General features: G+C 42.4%; 1 protein-coding gene and 1 non-coding gene across 2 annotated transcripts in view; one reads left to right on the forward strand and one right to left on the reverse strand.

The window, feature by feature from the left end:
* The window catches only part of LOC137350408 (histone H2A-like), a 163331-nt gene that overhangs the window by 99388 nt on the left and 47329 nt on the right, over positions 1 to 16614 (reverse strand). The window lies entirely within an intron of this gene.
* Positions 4159 to 4231, forward strand: trnaf-gaa (transfer RNA phenylalanine (anticodon GAA)). The gene has a single exon. It is a non-coding gene; the product is annotated as a tRNA-Phe (tRNA).

Here is a 16614-nt window from a genome sequence, read left to right on the forward strand (position 1 = left end):
CTGACAGTCAACATGAAAGGAAACCCAAAAATCTTCGAGCAGCATGTAAATGATAAGTGGGTAGTAAGAGGTTGAGTCGGGCCTATGAGGGACAAAAAGGATAATATAAGCTTAGAGGTGCAGGGCAATGTTAATCTACTTAATGAGTACTTTGTATCAGTGATCACTAAGGAAGTGGAATTTGACAAAATATCAGTCGATGTGAAGAGAGTAGAGTCAATGGAGAGGGTACAAATTGAGAGAGGGAGGTACTAAAAAGGCTGGCTGTGCTTAGGGAAGATAAATCACCTGGTCCGGATGGCTCACATCCCAGGTTGCGAAAGGAAATGCGGATGCAGATAACGGAAGGGCTTGCTATAATCTTCCAATCTTCCCTGGATACGGGGGAGGTGTCAGAGGATTAAACAGTGGCAAATGCGACACCCTTATTCAAGAAAGGGTGTAAGGACAGTCCGGGTAACTACAGGCTAGTTAGATTAACAGCAGCGGTGGGTAAGGTTTTGGAAAGAATAATCAGGGTAAAAAATCAACAGTCACTTGGAGAGGTTCGAGTTAATTAAGGAGAGTGAGCATGGATTTATAAATGGGAGTTCATGCTTGACTAATCTAACTGCATTTTTTGATGAACTAACAGAGCAGGTTGATGAAGGGAATGCAGTGGATGTTGCTTATATGGATTTTAAGGAAGCGTTTGACAAGGTACCACATAAAAGGGCGGTTAACAAAATTGAGGTTCGTGGTATAGGAGGGTCAGTGTCCAATTGGATAGAAAATTGGTTTAAGGACAGAAAACAGCGAGTCTTATTAAATGGTTCTTTGTCAGACTGGAGGATAGTCGACAGTGGTGTTCCCCAAGGGTCAGTGCTAGAACCACTGCTTTTTTTGCTCAAGGTAATTGACTTGGATCTTGGAATACAGAGTAGAATCTCAAAATATGCCGATGACACCAAACCTGGAGGAGCGGCAAACAGTGAAGATGATATGAACTGCCTGCAACAGGACAGTGATAGGCTAGCAGAATGGGCAGACAGGTGGCAGATGGAATTTAATAGTGACAAGTGTGAGGTGATGTATTTTGGCATAAGGAATAGGGAGAGGCAATATATACTTAATGGCACAGTTCTAAAGAGTGTACTGGAATAGAGGGACTTGGGGTTCATGTGCATCAATCTTTGAAGGAGGCAAGTCATATTGCGAGAGTGGTTCGCAAAGCATATGGGATCTTGGGCTTTATAAGTAGAGGCATTGAGTACAAAAGCAGGGAAGTTATGCTGAACCATTATAAAACTCTGGTTAGGCCCCAATTGGAGTGTTGCTTCCAGTTCTGCTCAGCAGACTTTAGAAAGAATGTGAGGGTCCTTGAGAGGACGCAGAGGCGATTTACCAGAATGGATCCAGGGATGGGGGATTTTAGTTACAAGGTTAGGTTGGAAAAGCTAGGATTATTCTGCCTTTCTCAAAGGAGATTGAGTGGAGAATTGATAGAGGTGTATAACACCTCTAGAGAACAGGCCATCCTGGACTGGGTATTGTGTAATGAGAAAGGATTAGTTAACAATCTTGTTGTGTGGGGTACCTTGGGGAAGTGCGCCCATAATATGATAAAATTCTTCATTAAGATGGAGAGTGAGAGAGTTGATTCCGAGACTCGGGTCCTGAATCTAAACAAAGAAAACTATGAAGGTATGAGGCGGGAGTTGGCTATGATAGATTGGGGAACGTTACTTAAAGGGTTGACAGTGGATAGGCAATGGCTAGCATTTAAAGTGCGCATGGATGAATTACAACAATTGTTCATTCCTGTCTGTGCAAAAGTAAAACAGGAAGGGTGGCTCAACTGTGGCTTACAAAAGAAATTAAGGGAAGTATTAGATCCAAGGAGGAGAAATATAAAATGGCCAGAACAAGCAGCAAACCTGAAGATTGTGAGCAGTTTGGAATTTAGCAGAGGAGGACAAAAGGATTGATTAAGAAGGGGGAAATAGAGTATGACAGTAAGCTAGCAGAGAACATAAAAACTGACTGTAAAAGCTTCTATAGATATGTGTAGAGAAAAAGATTAGTGAAGACAAATGTGGGCCCCTGACAGTCAGAAACGGGGGAATTTATAATGGGGAACAAAGAAATGGCAGACCAATTAAATACATACTTTGGATCTGTCTTCACAAAGGAGGATACAAATTATCTCCCAGAAATGTTGGGGAACATAGGGTCTAATGAGAAGGAGGAACTGTATGAAATCAGTATTAGTAGGGAATGTTTGGGAAATTGATGGGATTGAAGGCCGATAAATCCCCAAGGCCTGATAATCTGCATCCCAGAGTACTTAAGGAAGTGGCCCTTGAAATAGCAGATGCATTTCTGGTCTTTTTTCAAAATTCTGTAGACTCTGGAACAGTTCAAATGGATTGGACGGTAGTTAATGTAACTCCACTATTTAAAAAAAGAGGCAGAAAGAAAACAGCGAATTATATACCGGTTAGCCTGACATCAGTCGTGGGGAAAATGCTGGAGTCCATTATAAAAGATGTAATAGCAGAGTGCAATAATAACTCGTCTCCACTCCTAGTATTTCTAAATCCCACACATTCACTATAATGTGAACAATTATTTCCTGTTGTGTCTCTCTCAGATTTGTAAACTTCACTGTATTGGAGTGAGGTGACATTTTACTGGCGGGAAGCAAGAACTGCAATGAAGCAGCAGAAACTCCACAGTCTGTCAGGGTTAAAGAAACATTGCAATGTGAGGAGAGAGCGAAGTGGTTTGATTGGGTAGATGGAGACATGATTCCACTTGTGGTGGTGTCTGAAGCAAAGGCCAGAAATACAAAATTGTCATTAATAAAAGAAATGAGGAATTCATGAAAAATGTAGTAACGTAGTGAATGGTTAGAATGTGGATAGAATAGAAAGTGAGATTGGATGGACAGAAGCAGTCTGAAAGGATGGCTGAAACAAAAGGTGAGTGCCCTGAAACGTTAACTGTGTTTCTCACAGCACAGATGCTGCCAGAGCTGCTGAACATTTCCAGCACTTTCTGTTTTTATTTCAGCATTTGCAGGATGTTGCTTTGATCTGAAAAAAAATGGATGATTGGCTGGGGGGGTTCCAGTGAAATTCCACAGCAGCTAATAAAGCTTGACTTGTCAGTGGCTTGTTGGTCTTGGGGTATGATTCTCGCTTAGGGAGAATAGTTAATTAACATGCGAGAGATCCCGGGTTCAAGTCCTGAACGAGCCCTGGTCTGCTGGCATTTTTAGATTAAGGTTATCTATTGGTTTCAGCCTTGCAGAAGGTGGAATTGACTTCCATACGGAGCTGGCTTGAGAACCAGACAACTGGATTCAAAGAGCTTGTCGACAAAATTGCAATTAACTAAATGTACAGATAGCCAAGTGGGAATATAAAGTTGTTGCTGTAATTGTGACCTGACTCCAAAAACAACAGGACTGGGTTCTGGACTGGAATGGAATGGAATTCTTCAGTGTTTCTGTTGTTTGGCTTGCATTGACTCATCGATTTTCTTGTTTTTCACTTTGTCGATGCCTTTGAATAATTGTGGATCCTTCTTCAGGGTGTCTTCTTTCACCAGGTAGTTCTGACCTCTGATGATGTTGATTGTAATCAGCTTCAATTCGCTGATAGTTTTGGAAGTGAGCAGATTTCGTTTGCTTGAGTCTACAACATGGAACTCAGTCTGACATGTGGACCCATGGGAGGATTTGAATGCCATCCCTGCGTTGGAGTTGCATCCATCCAAAAAGAGACCGAGTAGAAGTGACAGTTCTGTCAGTCGAATATGAGACTTTTAATGGCAGGGTTGTGAGTTTGAGTGCCATTCTGTTTTTCCCTTTTTTAAGGCTTCATGAGCAGAGAGTACAGGGAGTGTTTGAAATGAGCAAGTCTCGCTTTGATTCAGGACTCTTACCTCTCAGCAGCATCTCACGATGAAAGATTGAATTTGATCTCATTTCATTCTCAGCTCGGGGTCTGTGCGGCTCAGTGGCACTTCTGGCTGTCTCCCGCTTCACAATCCATCAGTACTGAGAAAGCAATGGGGAATATTACTCACATGTTGTGTTCTTTAATTTTTTGGAAAACTTGAATGTATGTATTTTCTTCCAAAACAAGGACACCAAACCGCTGTTAATGTAGGGCTGAAATAGCTCAGTTGGGAGAGCGTTAGACTGAAGATCTAAAGGTCCCTGGTTCAATCCCGGGTTTCAGCAATTTTGCTTCCTTATGCGTCCCTTGCCTTGGTTCTGATTTTCCAGTTGCACAATTTACTTTGAGATTATTTCCCAAGCACCAGTGGATTGAATTTGAGAAACAACACAGAGTCATTTACAACATAGAAGGTGGTCATTTGGCCTATCACGTCCATGCTGGCTCTCCCCGGAGCAATCTAGTCAGTTCCACTCACCAGCTCGATCCCTTTCCTCCTGCAAGTTTCTTTCCTTCAAGTATCCATCCAATTTCCTTTTCAAATCATTGATTGTCTCTGCTTCCACCACACTCGTGGGCCAAGACATTACCACCCACAACATAAAAAATTCCACCTCATCAAGGATGGGAAATACTTACATCTTCTATATTTGCTTATTCTCTATTTCTATGAGAATAGACTGGCAGTCAACATGAAAGGAAACCCAAAAATCTTCGAGCAGCATGTAAATGATAAGTGGGTAGTAAGAGGTTGAGTCGGGCCTATTAGGGACAAAAAGGATAATATAAACTTAGAGGTGCAGGGCAATGTTAATCTACTTAATGAGTACTTTGCATCAGTGATCACTGAGGAAGTGGAATTTGACAAAATATCAGTCGATGTGAAGAGAGTAGAGTCAATGGAGAGAGTACAAATTAGGAGAGGGAGGTACTAAAAAGGCTGGCTGTGCTTAGGGAAGATAAATCACCTGGTCCGGATGGCTCACATCCCAGGTTGCGAAAGGAAATGCGGATGCAGATAACGGAAGGGCTTGCTATAATCTTCCAATCTTCCCTGGATACGGGGGAGGTGCCAGAGGATTAAACAGTGGCAAATGCGACACCCTTATTCAAGAAAGGGTGTAAGGACAGTCCGGGTAACTACAGGCTAGTTAGATTAACAGCAGCGGTGGGTAAGGTTTTAGAAAGAATAATCAGGGTAAAAAATCAACAGTCACTTGGAGAGGTTCGAGTTAATTAAGGAGAGTGAGCATGGATTTATAAATGGGAGTTCATGCTTGACTAATCTAACTGCATTTTTTGATGAACTAACAGAGCAGCTTGATGAAGGGAATGCAGTGGATGTTGTTTATATGGATTTTAAGGAAGCGTTTGACAAGGTACCACATAAAAGGGCGGTTAACAAAATTGAGGTTCGTGGTATAGGAGGGTCAGTGTCCAATTGGATAGAAAATTGGTTTAAGGACAGAAAACAGCGAGTCTTATTAAATGGTTCTTTGTCAGACTGGAGGATAGTCGACAGTGGTGTTCCCCAAGGGTCAGTGCTAGAACCACTGTTTTTTTTGCTCAAGGTAAGTGACTTGGATCTTGGAATACAGAGTAGAATCTCAAAATATCCCGATGACACCAAACCTGGAGGAGCGGCAAACAGTGAAGATGATATGAACTGCCTGCAACAGGACAGTGATAGGCTAACAGAATGGGCAGACAGGTGGCAGATGGAATTTAATAGTGACAAGTGTGAGGTGATGTATTTTGGCATAAGGAATAGGGAGAGGCAATATATACTTAATGGCACAGTTCTAAAGAGTGTTCTGGAATAGAGGGACTTGGGGTTCATGTGCATCAATCTTTGAAGGAGGCAAGTCATATTGCGAGAGTGGTTCGCAAAGCATATGGGATCTTGGGCTTTATAAACAGAGGCATTGAGTACAAAAGCAGGGAAGTTATGCTGAACCATTATAAAACTCTGGTTAGGCCCCAATTGGAGTGTTGCTTCCAGTTCTGCTCAGCAGACTTTAGAAAGAATGTGAGGGTCCTTGAGAGGACGCAGAGGCGATTTACCAGAATGGATCCAGGGATGGGGGAGTTTAGTTACAAGGTTAGGTTGGAAAAGCTAGGATTATTCTGCCTTTCTCAAAGGAGATTGAGTGGAGAATTGATAGAGGTGTATAACACCTCTAGAGAACAGGCCATCCTGGACTGGGTATTGTGTAATGAGAAAGGATTAGTTAACAATCTTGTTGTGTGGGGTACCTTGGGGAAGTGCGCCCATAATATGATAAAATTCTTCATTAAGATGGAGAGTGAGAGAGTTGATTCCGAGACTCGGGTCCTGAATCTAAACAAAGAAAACTATGAAGGTATGAGGCGGGAGTTGGCTATGATAGATTGGGGAACGTTACTTAAAGGGTTGACAGTGGATAGGCAATGGCTAGCATTTAAAGAGCGCATGGATGAATTACAACAATTGTTCATTCCTGTCTGTGCAAAAGTAAAACAGGAAGGGTGGCTCAACTGTGGCTTACAAAAGAAATTAAGGAAAGTATTAGATCCAAGGAGGAGAAATATAAAATGGCCAGAACAAGCAGCAAACCTGAAGATTGTGAGCAGTTTGGAATTTAGCAGAGGAGGACAAAAGGATTGATTAAGAAGGGGGAAATAGAGTATGAGAGTAAGCTAGCAGAGAACATAAAAACTGACTGTAAAAGCTTCTATAGATATGTGTAGAGAAAAAGATTAGTGAACACAAATGTGGGCCCCTTACAGTCAGAAACGGGGGAATTTATAATGGGGAACAAAGAAATGGCAGACCAATTAAATACATACTTTGGATCTGTCTTCACAAAGGAGAATACAAATTATCTCCCAGAAATGTTGGGGAACATAGGGTCTAGTGAGAAGGAGGAACTGTATGAAAGCAGTATTAGTAGGGAATGTTTGGGAAATTGATGGGATTGAAGGCCGATAAATCCCCAAGGCCTGATAATCTGCATCCCAGAGTACCTAAGGAAGTGGCCCTTGAAATAGCAGATGCATTTCTGGTCTTTTTTCAAAATTCTGTAGACTCTGGAACAGTTCAAATGGATTGGACGGTAGTTAATGTAACTCCACTATTTAAAAAAAGAGGCAGAAAGAAAACAGCGAATTATATACCGGTTAGCCTGACATCAGTCGTGGGGAAAATGCTGGAGTCCATTATAAAAGATGTAATAGCAGAGTGCAATAATAACTCGTCTCCACTCCTAGTATTTCTAAATCCCACACATTCACTATAATGTGAACAATTATTTCCTGTTGTGTCTCTCTCAGATTTGTAAACTTCACTGTATTGGAGTGAGGTGACATCTACTGGCGGGAAGCAAGAACTGCAATGAAGCAGCAGAAACTCCACAGTCTGTCAGGGTTAAAGAAACATTGCAATGTGAGGAGACAGCGAAGTGGTTTGATTGGGTAGATGGAGACATGATTCCACTTGTGGTGGTGTCTGAAGCAAAGGCCAGAAATACAAAATTGTCATTAATAAAAGAAATGAGGAATTCATGAAAAATGTAGTAACGTAGTGAATGGTTAGAATGTGGATAGAATAGAAAGTGAGATTGGATGGACAGAAGCAGTCTGAAAGGATGGCTGAAACAAAAGGTGAGTGCCCTGAAACGTTAACTGTGTTTCTCACAGCACAGATGCTGCCAGAGCTGCTGAACATTTCCAGCACTTTCTGTTTTTATTTCAGCATTTGCAGGATGTTGCTTTGATCTGAAAAAAAATGGATGATTGGCTGGGGGGGTTCCAGTGAAATTCCACAGCAGCTAATAAAGCCTGACCTGTCAGTGGCTTGTTAGTCTAGGGGTATGATTCTCGCTTAGGGAGAATAGTTAATTAACATGCGAGAGATCCTGGGTTCAAGTCCTGAACGAGCCCTGGTCTGCTGGCATTTTTAGATTAAGGTTATCTATTGGTTTCAGCCTTGCAGAAGGTGGAATTGACTTCCATACGGAGCTGGCTTGAGGACCAGACAACTGGATTCAAAGAGCTTGTCGACAAAATTGCAATTAACTAAATGTACAGATAGCCAAGTGGGAATATAAAGTTGTTGCTGTAATTGTGACCTGACTCCAAAAACAACAGGACTGGGTTCTGGACTGGAATGGAATGGAATTCTTCAGTGTTTCTGTTGTTTGGCTTGCATTGACTCATCGATTTTCTTGTTTTTCACTTTGTCGATGCCTTTGAATAATTGTGGATCCTTCTTCAGGGTGTCTTCTTTCACCAGGTAGTTCTGACCTCTGATGATGTTGATTGTAATCAGCTTCAATTCGCTGATAGTTTTGGAAGTGAGCAGATTTCGTTTGCTTGAGTCTACAACATGGAACTCAGTCTGACATGTGGACCCATGGGAGGATTTGAATGCCATCCCTGCGTTGGAGTTGCATCCATCCAAAAAGAGACCGAGTAGAAGTGACAGTTCTGTCAGTCGAATATGAGACTTTTAATGGCAGGGTTGTGAGTTTGAGTGCCATTCTGTTTTTCCCTTTTTTAAGGCTTCATGAGCAGAGAGTACAGGGAGTGTTTGAAATGAGCAAGTCTCGCTTTGATTCAGGACTCTTACCTCTCAGCAGCATCTCACGATGAAAGATTGAATTTGATCTCATTTCATTCTCAGCTCGGGGTCTGTGCGGCTCAGTGGCACTTCTGGCTGTCTCCCGCTTCACAATCCATCAGTACTGAGAAAGCAATGGGGAATATTACTCACATGTTGTGTTCTTTAATTTTTTGGAAAACTTGAATGTATGTATTTTCTTCCAAAACAAGGACAACAAGCCACTGTTAATGTAGGGCTAAAATAGCTCAGTTGGGAGAGCGTTAAACTGAAGATCTAAAGGTTCCTGGTTCAATCCCGGGTTACAGCAATTTTGCTTCCTTATGCGTCCCTTCCCTTGGTTCTGATTTTCCAGTTGCACAATTTACTTTGAAATTATTTACCAAGCACCAGTGGATTGAATTTGAGAAACAACACAGAGTCATTTACAGCATAGAAGGTGGTCGTTTGGCCTATCACGTCCATGTTGGCTCTCCCCGGAGCAATCTAGTCAGTTCCACTCACCAGCTCAATCCCTTTCCTCCTGCAAGTTTCTTTCCTTCAAGTATCCATCTAATTTCCTTTTCAAATCATCGATTGTCTCTGCTTCCACCACACTCGTGGGCCAAGTCATTACCACCCACAACATAAGAAAGTTCCACCTCATCAAGGATGGGAAATACTTACATCTTCTATATTTGCTTATTCTCTATTTCTATGAGAATAGACTGGCAGTCAACATGAAAGGAAACCCAAAAATCTTCGAGCAGCATGTAAATGATAAGTGGGTAGTAAGAGGTTGAGTCGGGCCTATTAGGGACAAAAAGGATAATATAAGCTTAGAGGTGCAGGGCAATGTTAATCTACTTAATGAGTTCTTTGTATCAGTGATCACTAAGGAAGTGGAATTTGACAAAATATCAGTCGAAGTGAAGAGAGTAGAGTCAATGGAGAGGGTACAAATTGAGAGAGGGAGGTACTAAAAAGGCTGGCTGTGCTTAGGGTAGATAAATCACCTGGTCTGGATGGCTGGCATCCCAGGTTGCGAAAGGAAATGCGGATGCAGATAATGGAAGAGTTTGCCATAATCTTCCAATCTTCCCTGGATACGGGGGAGGTGCCAGGAGTAAACAGTGGCAAATGCGACGCCCTTATTCAAGAAAGGGTGTAAGGACAGTCCGGCTAACTACAGGCTAGTTAGATTAACAGCAGCGGTGGGTAAGGTTTTAGAAAGAATAATCAGGGTAAAAAATCAACAGTCACTTGGAGAGGTTTGAGTTAATTGAGTAGAGTGAGCATGGATTTATAAATGGGAGTTCATGCTTGACTAATCTAACTGCATTTTTTGATGAACTAACAGAGCAGGTTGATGAAGGGAATGCAGTGGATGTTGTTTATATGGATTTTAAGGAAGCGTTTGACAAGGTACCACATAAAAGTGGGGTTTACAAAATTGAGGTTCGTGGTATAGGAGGGACAGTGTCCAATTGGATAGAAAATTGGTTTAAGGACAGAAAACAGGGAGTCTTATGAAATGATTCTTTATCAGACTGGAGGATAGTCGACAGAGGTGTTCCCCAAGGGTCAGTGCTAGAACCACTGCTTTTTTTGCTAAAGATAAGTGACTTGGATCTTGGAATATTGAGTAGAATCTCAAAATATCCCGATGACAACAAACTTGGAGGAGTGGCAAACAGTGAGGATGATATGAACTGCCTGCAACAGGACAATGATAGGCTAGCAGAATGGGCAGACAGGTGGCAGATGGAATTTAATAGTGACAAGTGTGAGGTGATGTATTTTGGCATAAGGAATAGGGAGAGGCAATATTTACTTAATGGCACAGTTCTAAAGTGTGTGTTGGAATAGAGGGACTTGGGGTTCATGTGCATCAATCTTTGAAGGTGGCAAGACATATTGCGAGAGTGGTTAGCAAAGCATATGGGATCTTGGGCTTGAAAAAAAGAGGCATTGAGTACAAAGCAGGGAAGTTATGCTGAACCATTATAAAGCTCTGGTTAGGCCCCAGTTGGCGTGTTGCTTCCAGTTTTGCTTACCACACTTAAGAAAGAATGTGAGCGTCCTTGAGAGGATGCAGAGGAAATTCACCAGAATGGATCCAGGGATGGAGGATTTTAGTTACAAGGTTAGATTGGAAAAGCTAGGGTTGTTCTACCTGCATCAAAGGAGAGTGAGGGGAGAATTGATAGATGTGTTTTCGGCTATGACAGTTTTAAATAAGTTGGCAAGGAAACATTGTTCCCGTTAACTATTGGTACAAGGACTAGGGGACACAGATTGAAGGTTTTGGACAGGAGGTACAGGGGGAATGTGCGCAAGAACTTTCTTCCACTGATTGGTGATGATCTGTAACTCGCTGCCCACGAGGGCGGTGGAAATGGAGACAATCGAGGATTACAAAAGGAATTTGAATGGGCACTTGAAGGAAATAATTTTACAGGGCTATGGGGATCGAGCAGACAAGTAATAACTCGTCTCCACTCCTAGTATTTCTAAATCCCACACATTCAATATAATGTGAACAATTATTTCCTGTTGTGTCTCTCTCAGATTTGTAAACTTCACTGTATTGGAGTGAAGTGACATCTACTGGCAAGAAACAAGAACTGCCGTGATGAGATCAGCCATGATTGTATTGAATGGCAGAGCAGGCTCGAGTGGCTGACTTGCCGACTCCGGCTCCTCGTTCTTATGTTCATAGAATCATACAGCACAGAAGGAGGCCATTCGGCCCCATTGTGCCTCTGCTGACTCTCTGACAAAAAGATGCAATTAGTCCAACCCCCTGCCTATTTCCCCATAATCCTGGAGAATTTCACTTTGAAATATTTGTCCAATTCCTTTATGAAAGTTATAATTGAATCTGTTTCCACCACCCTGTCAGACAATTCATTCCAAATCCGAATCAGTTACTGGGTAAAAAGATCTCTCCTCACCTCCCCTTGACATCTTTGGCCAATTATTTTAAATCTGTGTCCTCTGGTTACTGACCCCCCAGGACAGTGGAAACAGTTTCTCCCTCTCTACCCTATGAAAATCCTTCATGATTCTGAACACCTCTATTAAATCTTCCCTTAACCTTCTCTACTCTGAGGAGAACAATCCCAGCTTCACCAGCCTGTCCAGAGAACTGACACCCCTCATCTCTGGTATCATTCTAGTAAATCTCCTCTGAACTGTCTCAGAAGCTTTGATGTCCTTTCTAAAGCCTGGTGCCCAGAACTGGACACATTACTCGAGCTGAGATCGAGCCAGCGACGCCCACATCCCACGAATGAATAAAAAAACGCTCCCGAACCAGTCCCCAATTCTTAAGCATTTATCGACGCTCCCTGCCCAGTCCCCAAATCTTATTCATTTAGAAACGCTCCCTGCCCAGTCTCCAACTCTTATTCAATTATAGACACTCCCTGCCCAGTCCCCAATTCTTATCGATTTGCAGACGCTTCCTGACCAGTACCCAAATCTTATTCATTTAGAGACGCTCCCTGCCCAGTCCCCCAATTCTTATCCATTTGCAGACGCTCCCTGCCCAGTCCCCAATTCTTATCCATTTACAGACGCTCCCTGACCAGTACCCTAATTTTATTCATTTAGAGACGCTCCCTGCCCAGTCCCCAATTCTTATCCATTTACAGACGCTCCCTGACCAGTACCCTAATTTTATTCATTTAGAGACGCTCCCTGCCCAGTCCCCAATTCTTATCCATTGAAAGACGCCGTTTCGGGAAGCCTCACCGGGAAAAGCTTCACCACCGCCATCCGCAGGGATACAGATGGGATTGTTCCATGCTATTGTGGCCTGAGGCCCTGCTCCAGCTGTGTGAGCCCGCAAAGTCTTCTCGCACTTTGTGAATATCCCGCTCCAACTCCGTACCCGCAGCTCTTGCTGCTGACAGAGCTGTCTCTACCGCGCCTGCGCGCCCCGCTCCTGTCACAGATAGGGCGGATTCTAGGCCGCTGAGCATTCTGGGTATCACACCTGTCATTAATGCTATTCTTTCAGCTGAAAGGTTTTATTCCGTACATTTCATGTCCTGGAATCGTCGTGAGTGTTTTCTTTTGCACCTGTCAGTGCCTGGGAGGATAGAGTCAGCTTCACTTTGTAGCCATGAGTTTCTGGTGTGAGAAAGTGGTGTTTAACTCAGTATATTTCAGTTTTTGGTCTGTGACTGTGGGTATTATTCAGTACCTGTTTGTTTCTGCTATTGCTCTGTGAGTTTCACCACATATCTTTCAACAACTTGTATGTGAGCATCAGCTTTTGTCTATATCTATCAGTTTCTGAGAAGTGAGAAAGGGTTTGATTCTATCCCTATCAGTTTCTGTTACATGCATGTGTCTTTAATCTGCACCTCCTCTGAGTGTGTCTTCATCTCTGTACTTGTAGGTGAATATGTGTTTTGCTTTGTATCTCTCAGTCTTTGAAGTGTGAGCCTGGGTTTGTACCTAATTTCCTTTGTACCTTGCAGTTGGGATATGAAAGAAAGATTTTTACACGTTACCTGCCAACTGCTGCTACGTGACTGTGGGTTTCACACTGTATCTGTCAATTTCTTGTCTGGTAATGCAAAGTTTACAGTGTACCTGTCAGTTTCTTGTATGTGAGTGTTGATTTCACTCTGAAAAGAATCATAGATCATAGAATAGTTACAGAACAAAAGGAAGCCATTCAGCTCATTGTGCTTGTGCTGCTTCTATGCACGAGCAACTCAGCTCATGCCACAGACTCATGTATTCCATGAAAACATGCAATTTTTCCACTTCAGATAATTATCTTATACCATTTTGAAAGCCATGGTTGAATCAGCCTCCATCACACTCTCAAGCAGTGCATATCAGATCTGAACCACTCGCTTTTGATTCTTTTGCCATTCACCTTAAATCGGTGTCCTCAGGTTACAGAGCCGTGAATAATATTCCCCATTGCTTTCTCAGCACTGATGGATTGTGAAGCAGGAGACAGCCAGAAGTCCCACTGAGCCGCACTGACCCCGAGCTGGGAATGAAATGAGATGAAGTTCAATCTTTCACAGCGAGATGCTGCAGAGAGATAAGAGTCCCGAATCAAAGTGAGACTTTCTCATACTTTTGCTGAATTTCATTTCAAACACTCCTTGTACTCTCTGTTAATGAAGCCTTAAAAAAGGGAAAAACAAAATGGCACTCAAACTCACCACCCTGAAATTAAAAGTTTAATGTTTGACTGACTGAACTGTCACTTCTACTCGCTCTCTTATTGGATGGATGCAACTGTATTCTCCAACGCAGGGGTGGCATTCAAATCCTCCCATGGGTCCACATGTCAGACTGAGTTCCATGTTATAGACTCAAGCAAAGGAAATCTGTTCAGTTCCAAAACTATCAGTGAGTTGAAGCTCATTACGATCATCATCATCAGAGGTCAGAACTACCTGGTGAAAGAAGACACCCTGAAGAAGGATCCACAATTATTCAAAGGCATCGACAAAGTGAAAAACAAGAAAATCGATGAGTCGATGCAAGCCAAACAGCAGAAACACTGAAGAATTCGATTCCATTCCAGTCCAGAACCCAGTCCTGTTGTTTTTGGAGTCAGGTCACAATTACTGCAAAAACTTTATATTCCCACTTGGCTATCTGTACATTTAGTTAATCAAGCTCTTTGAATCCAGCTCTCTGGTCCTCAAGCAGGCTCCATATGGAAATCAATTCCGCCTTCTGCAAGGCTGAAACCAATCGACGACCTTAAACTAAAAATGCCAAAGAAGAAGGGCATGTCCAGGATTTGAACCCAGGATTTCTCACACATTAATTAATCACTCACCCGAAGCAAGAATCATACCCCTAGATCAACATGCCACTTCCTTTTAGCTCCTGTGGAATTTCACTGGCAGCCAAAGCCGACCATCCATTTTTTTTTCAGAGCAAAGCAACATCTTGCAAATTCTGAAATAAAAACAGAAAGTGTTGGAAATGTTCAGAAACTCTGGCAGCATCTGTGGAGAGAGAAACAGAGTTCACCTTTCAGGGCGTTTACCTTTTGTTTGAGCCATCCTTTCACACTGCTTCTGTCCACCCAATCTCACTTTCTATTTTATCTGGATTCCACCCACTCACTACCAAAATACATTTATCATGAATTCCTCATATCTTTTAATAACGACAATTTTATATTTCTGGTCTTTGCTTTGGACTCCACCACAAGTGGAATCATGCCTCCATCAACCCAAGCAAACCCATTCACTATTTCCTCACATTGCAATGTTTCTTTCACCCTGACAGACGATGGAATTTCTGCTGCTTGATTGCAGTTCTTGCTTCCTGCCAGTAGATGTCACCTCACTCCAGTCCAGTGAAGGTGACAAATCTGAGAGCACACAACAAGAAGTAATTGTTCACGTTGTTCATTGTTCAGTGAACAGGTCCCTCTATTCCTGCACACTCTTTAGAACTGTGCCATTAAGTATATATTGCCTCTCCCTATTCCTTCTGCTAAAATGCATCACCTCACACTAGTCACTATTAAAATCCATCTGCACCTGTCTGCCCCTTCTGCTGGCCTATCACTGTCTTGTTGCAGGTGGTTCATTTCATCCTCACTGTTTGCCACTTCTCCAAGTTTGGTGTTATCGGCATATTTTGAGATTCTACTCTATATTCCAAGATCCAAGTCATTTATCTGTCGCAAGTAAAAAGCAGTGGTTCCAGCAGTGACCCTTGGGGAACAGCACTGTCGACAACCTTCCAGTCTGAGAATGAATCATTTATTACGACTTGCTGTTTTCTGTCCTTAAGCCAATTTTCTATCCAATTGGACACTGACCCTCCTATTCCATGAACCTCAATGTTGTTAATCACCCTTTTATGTGTCGTTTCTTAAAATCCACATAAACAACATCCACTGCATGCCCTTCATAAACCTTCTCTGTTAGTTCATCAAAAAATGCAGTTAGATTAGTCAAGCATGAACTCCCATTTATAAATCCATGCTCACTCTCCTTAATTAACTCAAACCTCTCCAAGTGACTGTTGATTTTTTCCCTGATTGTTCTTTCTGAAACCTTACCCACCACTGCTGTTAATCTAACTGGCCTGTAGTTAGCCGGACTGTCCATACACCCTTTCTTGAATAAGGGTGTCACATTTGCAACTGTTTAATCCTCTGACACCTCCCCCGTATTCAGGGAAGATTGGAAGATTATAGAAAGCCTTTCTGTTATCTGCATCCACATTTCCTTTCGCAATCTGGGATGAAAGCCATCCGGACCAGGTAATTTATCTTCCTGAAGCATAACCAGCCTTTTTAGTACCTCCCTCTCTCAATTTGTACCCTCTCCATTGCCTCTACACTCTCCACTTCTACTGATATTTTGTCAAATTCCACTTCCTTAGTGATCATTGATACAAGGTACTTATTAACTAGATTAACATTGCCCTGCAGCTCTAAGTATATATTACCCTCTTTGTCCCTCATGGGGCCCACTTCACCACTGAATACCTGCTTATTATTTATATACTGCTCGAAGATTTTTGGGTTCCCTTTCATGTTGACTGCCATTCTATTCTCGTAGAGATAGAGAATAAGCTAAATATAGAAGATATAAATATTTCCCATCCTTGGGTGAGGTGGAATTTTTTTATGCTGTGAGTGGTAATGTCCTGACCCACGAGTGTGGTAGAAGTAGAGACAATCAATGATTTGAAAAGGAAATTGGATGGATACCTGAAGCAAAGGAACTTGCAGGAGGAAAGGGATCGAGCAGGTGAGTGGAACTGAGTAGCTGGCTCCGATAATTGCTGCAGTCACTGCGATCCCCCTTAATTTTGTACAAGGTGACAATGTTTGCATCACGCATGTTTTGAGCCCTTGTTGAGCTCGACTATGGAGGACTCACTGTCCAGTTCCTCCATGACAGGGAAGTCTGGAATGGCACTGAGAGCTACTTCAATGACAATGTTCTCCGTTATGTAGAGTTCAAGGTAATGCTCCACTCACCTTTCCATCTGCTTGTTAGGTTCAGTGATGATCACCCCTCTCTTTGTCTTCAAAAGGTGCTGATTTAGTTACTACTGGGCCCATTGCTT

Source organism: Heterodontus francisci, chromosome 35 (assembly GCF_036365525.1).
Source record: "Heterodontus francisci isolate sHetFra1 chromosome 35, sHetFra1.hap1, whole genome shotgun sequence".
NCBI lineage: Eukaryota > Metazoa > Chordata > Chondrichthyes > Heterodontiformes > Heterodontidae > Heterodontus > Heterodontus francisci.